Raw genomic sequence first — 7,235 nt, 5'->3', positions numbered from 1 at the left:
TTTTTTTTTTGTGGAACCGAGGATTGAACTCAGGCCCTTGCGCTTGCCAGGCAAGCACTTATTCTACTAAGCTATCTCCCTGGCCCCTGGTCATGTTGATAGATGCACAAAAAGCATTTGACACAGTTTTACACCCATTCATGGTAAAAAGAAAGAAAACCTACAGAAAATTGGAATAGATGGTCTTTATCTCATTCTGATAATGGCCATCTATGAGAAACCCAACAGCTAACATCATACTAAATAGAAAGAAACTGAAAGCTTTCACTCTAAAATCAGGCACAATATCTTTTAAAATGTGTAGCTCAAGTTAATTTGCAAATGTTGTTGAGGATTTTGCACTTCGGTTTCCAAGTGAAGTTAGTCTGTACTGTCCTGATTTCAAGCAGTGCACCTAGTACATCTGCTTCGTTCAGTGGTGGTTTTATTCCCTGGTGCCTGGGAGCCACTCTCTCAGCTCTGAAATCAGTGAGCCGGCCTCCCTTTCCAAACTCTTCTCAAGTTGTATTTCTGGCACATGGAGGTGTTTGTTTTGCTTTTGCTATATTTGTGTCCATGTTTGCCTCGTTAGAGGGTGGGATGCATGGTCTTTCTACTCTGGGCCTGACATTCTTCTGTTACAGGATGGTTTGCCACAGCCATCCAGCTTTATGGGCTCAGGGAATGGCCTCCACCTTCACAGTGCTCCAGACGACACCTCTGTGCTTAGCATCCCTGGCACAGAGCCATGGGTGCATGCCTCACGCTTTTACTTAAGTTGTTGGTGAGCTTTGAGCTGTGCATGTTGCTCTCCAGCAACTCAATAAAAAGCATTCATCTTTACAGTTCAAAAAAGGATTGCCTGTCACTAACACATATCCTTTTATATTTTTCCTATCATTTCCATCAAGGTCAGAAATAACATTATTACTTTAAAATGTGTTTGTTCAGTACCACGTTCAGCAGCACATGCTTTGAGGGGAAGCATTCTTTGCTGTTTCTTTGATTCTTTTAAAAAACCCTGGCTTTGGATGTCAACTTCTTAAAAAAATATTTCACTGAATAAGGTTGACAGTTGTATGATTTCAGTAGACCCTTTTCCATTTGTGCAAGATAAAAGAGAAACATTTATTTGCATAAATATATAAATTTAGATTTCAGGATTTTTTGTACTAAGTCTAGCTGTTCCAGAATATAGAATAGGCACAATTATGCCAAATATAACATATATAATTAATTTTACAAAGACCACATTTACTGCAGATAGCTTTTTTTTTTTTTTAAAAAAAACTTTTTTGATAGTGGGGATTGAACTCCAGACCTTACACTTGCCCAGCAGGAATTTATGCTGCTGAGCTGTCTCCTCAGCCCATTTTAAACTTTTTTAAATTCAGATTTTATTGGGACATTTTAGACAGACGTAATAATCACATTCATCACGTAGAACTCATACCTATACATGATATAATTTGTTTTTTCATTCCCCTACCCTCCCTTCAATCTACTGACGCTATCTTGAAACATGTTACAATCTACATTGAGTTTTTTCTTAGAATACTAAACATATTTTTCCCATGGATCTTATAAATGATTTATTTCTATTTCTAGACAAATCCATGAATATTATTTAGATGGATGATAGAAGAGGCTCATCTGTGCATCCCCCTGTATGTGGCAGTATTTCATTCCAATGTCAAGTAGATCCAAAGCCTTGAATAGAAGCATGTGCAGTAGGCTTTGTTAATTTGCAGATGAGATGTTCAAACCTTGGGCAGTTTTAAAAATCAATTTGAGAAAAAAAAGTCTCTCATGTTGTATTTCTTATCTTGTTATCAGGGCTTTGTTTTGGGCCCTTTCAAGATTAATAGATAATGTGTACTTATGTTTTTAAAAGTGTTTATTTACAAATGGCTTAATGATTTAAGTTTTATTCACTTATTCTTAGGGCAATTGGAATGACTCAAAAGATGATTATTTTAAGGCTTCAGTGATTTTTGAGCAAGAGTTTATATACCTTCTTTACCAAAGTATCCATCCATAAAGCACATTTTTGACACACAAAATATTTTATCTTCTTCTATTCTTTTTCTTACCTTCTCCCTCCCTCTCTTCTTCCTCCCTCTGCTTTCTTTCCTTGTCACATAGTTTTCTTCCTCTTCTTTGCATTTTCCTCTTCCTCTCATAGCTTCTGAGAAAGGGGTGTATGGTAGTGATGTTGTTAGGGAAAAGTACAGTCTTGTTGAATTAGATGTACAGTGCGTTATGTGTTGGTCTACTGGTTATTCTGGCCCCAAGTCTCGAATATAACCTGTTTCCCCAAAGTGAGAAGACATTCCAAGTGCTTTCTTTATGGCTACTTTATAAGTTAGGCGGATGGTGTGCCATTATTATTTTTTTCCTGGTAGAGATGAAGCGCAGAGAAGCGTTTTATTAAATAGTTGTCAAGGAAAGACTTTCACTCAGCCAATGAGCAGAGCAGCTAACTACATCCCTGTTGAAGAGCCCATTCATGACACACTGCAAAGCTGGAGGAGTGTGACTGTATGCAAATAGGATCTGAATAATGGATTTCTTTGTGGAGGTTTCAAAAGAACCAGAAACATATAATGCTTTATAAATAGAGAGCTAAGGTGTTGCTTACAGGAGGCACCCTAGAATCTACACTGTTCTACTTTTTTTTTCCCTTTAAATGCCATAGGTGAAGGCCAAAGGGGCCAATCCCCTTTCCCTGTTGTGAATACTGGGCATCTCCTCTGAATTTGAATACAAAGCTTTGAGGGTGGGGATTTGTTTGAAGTAAAGAAATGCAGGCAAAAGTGTACTGGAGGAGTCTGTGCAAGTTTGTGTGTGGGTATCTGTGCATCATGCAGGCATGTGTGTGTGAGTGTCTGCCCGTGTATGTGCATGCCTGTGAGTGCGTTTGCTGTGTGTGACTGTCTGGTGTGTGTAAGCATGCCTCTGTGTGTGTGTGTGTGTGTGTGTGTGTGTGCACTGCAGTGGGAGAGGCTCTTTCCGCTCAGCCAGTGGCAGAGCAGTTAGAACATCGCTAATAGAAAGGAAGCCGAGAAGAGGCTAGGAAGAGAAACAAGCGTCCTGTTAACAAAAGCTCAGTCTTGTCCCAGAGGACTGACCCACAGAGGGGCAGGGCGAGCAGTGGCTCTCGGCCAGGGAGCTTGGGCTCCCTGCAAATGGTCGCAGGCATCCTGACCATGCCCTTCTCAGGAGGAGTCCTGAAGCTTGGCGCTGGGGAAGTTCTCAAAGCAAAGCCGCGGCAGCCGCTGCAGCAGCCCTGGAGCAGAGCAGCAGATGGAGTGGAGTGTGTGTGTTTGTGAACTTCACTTCTAGGGTTTTTTTTTTTTTTTTCCCCTAATGTGTGGGTTCATGGATTTTTAGTACAAAGAAAGCTCAAACTCAGCTGACCTGAAAGACTGGAATTTCAGCTCTCTTCCTTCCCTGGGATATTTTTCCTCCCCCTTCCTCCCTAAGCCCTTTAAACCAGATTACTGGGTCAGTGACTCATTCAGCTCGCCAGTTCCAAGGTTTCCAGCTCGTTTGGCTTGGAAAGGAAAACCACTACCTGTAAGTATCTGCTTTATGTGATTCCGCTCATCCTGTTCTGTGAGCTGAGTGCCAGAGAGGCTGTTTGCTTGGTGCCTAACACTGAGAAACAATGCAAGAAGTCTGCAGAGGCGGCGCGCAGAAGTTTGATTCTTGTGTTAACTTAGAAGGTAGGCACTTCATCCTGTTCGCCAGCCAAACACCAAAAACGGTGACAAATGTTTCTAATTCTCTTCTGAAGGCATCCCCAATGACCCAGAGTTAGAATGTTTCCTCTCAACTAAGAGAAGTGGAAAAGGGAAGGGATGGAAAAATAACAGAACAGATAATTCAGGGGATAAGAGTGGAGCAATTTGGAAATGATTTCTGGATACTTTTGCTTTAATTTAGTTCCATTTGGATGTGCTCTTCAAAAGCATGTTTCTATATTTTAGGGATGAGGTGTTGGGGAGGCAAAGACATCACCCTGCTCTGAAGTTTTGGTCCGATTTTCAGTTTCCTTACATTAGTAAGATTTGGCCTAAAGACTGGGAGCTGCAGTAAATCATTTCTCACAGTTTTCATCTAGACTGCTAAAAACATTTTTAAGGCACTTGATTTTAGTTTCTTTGTTTTTGTTTTGTTGTACTGATGTGTTGGGCCATGTGTGGAGTGGAGGACAAAGCTTACGAAGAGGGTTTTCAGGGGCTGGCTACTGTTTGGAGGCTGGAAGCCTTGCTGGAGATGTGGCCCTGGTCAGCTCTTCAGGTTTCTGCTGTGGCTCATGATTATCCTTCCAGGCTGTAGTTAAGAGGAGGTGCACCTTAGCTCCACCACTCCTCGAAAGTGCCTGTCCTGCAACTCTGGGAAAATGCTAACTACCATTGCTGCTTTTCTCCACCAGGGGTTCTCAAAATTTAAGGTGGGTAAGAATCTCCAGAGAGCTTGGTAGAAAAGCAGACACCTAGCTCCCACCACTGAAGGATTTTAGACCCAGGGTGGGGCTAGGAATCTGTCCAGGCAAATTTGATACAGGTGACTCCACAATCTGATACAGGTGACACCACATGTAAACATTGCTCTACATTGTCTTTGGCAGTTACATTCTTGTCAAGTATTTGGTTAACACTAAATCTCATATCTAAGTAAGTCTGACCTTGAGTTGATGTTAAACATAATTTACGGACAGCATGGGTTTGCACTCCTGGCTGCCAAACCAGGCCTTTTTATCCAATTTTCCCAACAACCTCACTCTGTTTCCTTGCTTTTTTTTTTTGCTCCAGCTCTGCCTACCTTGTCCAGGAATGAGGGAGTAACTGGCACAGGCACCTCGGTACCCTGTGACCTTGCTGCCAGGGTTGGGCTCTTCAGCCTGTTCTTCTACCTCATGTCTGACCAATGTCTGTCCTGGGCCATTTAAACCCAGAGATCTTCTACTTAATTACTAGCCTTCTGGCACTTCTCAGATCCCAGGGCTAGAGTAGCGGAATTGCTTGGGTTGGTCAGGAGAAATCTCATCCCTAGAAACTGTTTATATGGGGCCAACAAGGATTGGAGGCACAAGGTGTGAAGAAACAGAAGTGGTTTGTCCATCGCTTTGAAAGTCCTCACTTTCCAAAATCTGAAAGCCAAAACTCTGAGCTGACCCAAAATTAAAACACAATGTGGATTTTGAAGCCATTTCCCTTCTTGCTTCTCCTCCTTCCCAGAATTTGGGTTCCCTGCTACAGGACAGGCTCCAGGTTGCTTTCTAAGGACTCTTAAATGAACAACCTGAGCACTGTGGGCAGGGTCTCCTCTCTGTGGCATTTCCAGTCTCAGCTGCTGCCCGCCAATCTTGGAAGAGCTGAACAACCGTTCCAAACTTCACTTCTTCTGTCAGTAAACTGAGGCAGTTTGTGAGTTTGAGTATCTTTCTGGCTCTTATGTCCTGCATTGGTGGAAAGGTTCAGTTTTAAAAATGCAGTCAGAGAATGTAGAATCTGTTTAGTATTTGCTTTGGACCCAAATAGGCCTAATGACTTAGTTTACTATTTTACTTCAAAAATTTAAATTGTACCTAACAAATTTTCTACCTCTCCCAAAGAGTCAAGACCACCCATTTACTGAGCCGACGAATGTCACCTTCTCGGAGGGCACAGCCCTCCTTCCTGAGGGATCCTGTGTCTCCTCAGCAAGGCTGCTTCTCTGCGCCAGCTTGCTTTTTATCTTGTCTGAATCTGATGTTGCCGCTGCTTGGAGAGCTGGGTGGTCTGAACGGGCATGTTAGCTTCCACAGTGCGCAGTTGCAACCTGACCCCTCCATTCAGGGGACTCCCCCGCTTTCCTATCACCAGGTGAGAGGCTCACACAGAGGCCTTGAGGGGCTGGGAAAGACAAAAAGCTAACAGAAAACTCACTCCCTAATGGAAGCTGCCCTGTATTGTATTTTGTCTGTGAAGTAGCTTCTCTTACTGCCAAGACGGGGCTGTATTTAAAAGGGCTCTGAAATTTGGGCGTCAGGGAAGGAGAGACCCATGTGCTTTTCTGACAAATGTATCCTCAAACTGTCTGAACATGCTGTTTGAGAGGGAAGCGATTGATCAAAGTCAGGATTTTTTCCCCTGTGCTGGGGATTGAATCAAGGGACTTGCATAGGGTAGGCAAGAGCTCTACTGCACAGCCACGCCGCTAGCCCTTGGTTAATATTGTAAGGTAACTGTCCCTTACCCCACACTGTTAAGTGTTCACAGGAGAAGACAAAAACAGTTTTGGTTTTTTCCTTATCCTTCTTTATTTTTAGGGGTTTGATGATATTTGGAAATGTGTATTAAAAGATGATGCCCAAATGCTCCTTTGTGTGTCCCCCCAACGCTGCTAGGATGACATTCACTTTTTACCCGTAACTTCATTCTTGAAACTTTCCCATCTGGCTGCAGGGAGACAGGCTGATAAGTGCTCCAGGGCTCAGTGCAGAGGCCGTGCAAGGGCGTCCTCCTGCCCTGGGACCCATCTCTGTGTTCTGTCAAGCGTTATCAGCTGCTCAGAGCTCACAAACACCCCACATACCTCTCTTAAAATAAATGAGCCACATCTTTGTGTCATGAGCTTGAGCTCTATGCCATGGTGTCTTCACTTCAAGGCCTCAACGTGCTGTTAGCAAAAGCCCCCCACAAAAACCAAAAACCACTGAAAACATCTCTTCAGTTTTTGTAAATTGTAGACTACAATCATCATAAAGTTGAGACTACTATATCAGAAAGGATAGAAGTCTCTAGATGAAGATCCATCCCAATATTTTAAAATTCAGGGGCATTTACTGTCAAATCCCTCTCACAGCCCAGATTTATCTTCCTTACTTAAAAGTGATCCTACTGAGAAAGACAACACAGCAACAACACAACAGCAAAGCTTAATTCTGTTTATGTAAACTTTCTCCTCTATAACATGGTGGGAATTTTCTATTTCATTTAATAAACATTAGTGGTTTTTTGTATTTTAGGGAAGGGTCTACAGGGTGTTTAGGGTCTCACTACTAGATCCTACTCGTGATCTGCCTGTTTATAGCCTCCCAAGAGCTGGGATTACAGGCGCGCATGCCACCACACCCAGTCTCAATGGCCATCTCAGTGTGCCCTGGGGGTGGGGCTGGCATAGAAACCTGGGGATCGAACCTCCACCCCCTATGCCTGCTTGCAGGCACTTTAATCCACTGAGCTACTTGGGTGGCCCTAGTGGTT

At 43.1% G+C, this 7,235-nt stretch overlaps 1 protein-coding gene across 3 annotated transcripts in view; it reads left to right on the top strand.

Moving 5' to 3' along the window:
- Positions 1–3,383: 3,383 nt before the first annotated feature.
- Frem1 (FRAS1 related extracellular matrix 1) overlaps positions 3,384–7,235 on the top strand; it is a 171,269-nt gene continuing 167,417 nt past the window's right edge. For all 3 annotated transcript variants that reach the window (XM_023715844.1, XM_012514849.2, XM_023715845.1), the window contains exon 1: positions 3,384–3,558. The gene's annotated coding sequence lies outside the window, so the exon portion shown is untranslated. The remainder of the gene's footprint in view (positions 3,559–7,235) is intronic.

Source organism: Octodon degus, unplaced genomic scaffold (genome assembly GCF_000260255.1).
Source record: "Octodon degus isolate 3935 unplaced genomic scaffold, OctDeg1.0 scaffold00044, whole genome shotgun sequence".
Taxonomy (NCBI): domain Eukaryota; kingdom Metazoa; phylum Chordata; class Mammalia; order Rodentia; family Octodontidae; genus Octodon; species Octodon degus.
This window is presented reverse-complemented; position numbering and strand designations above follow the sequence as displayed.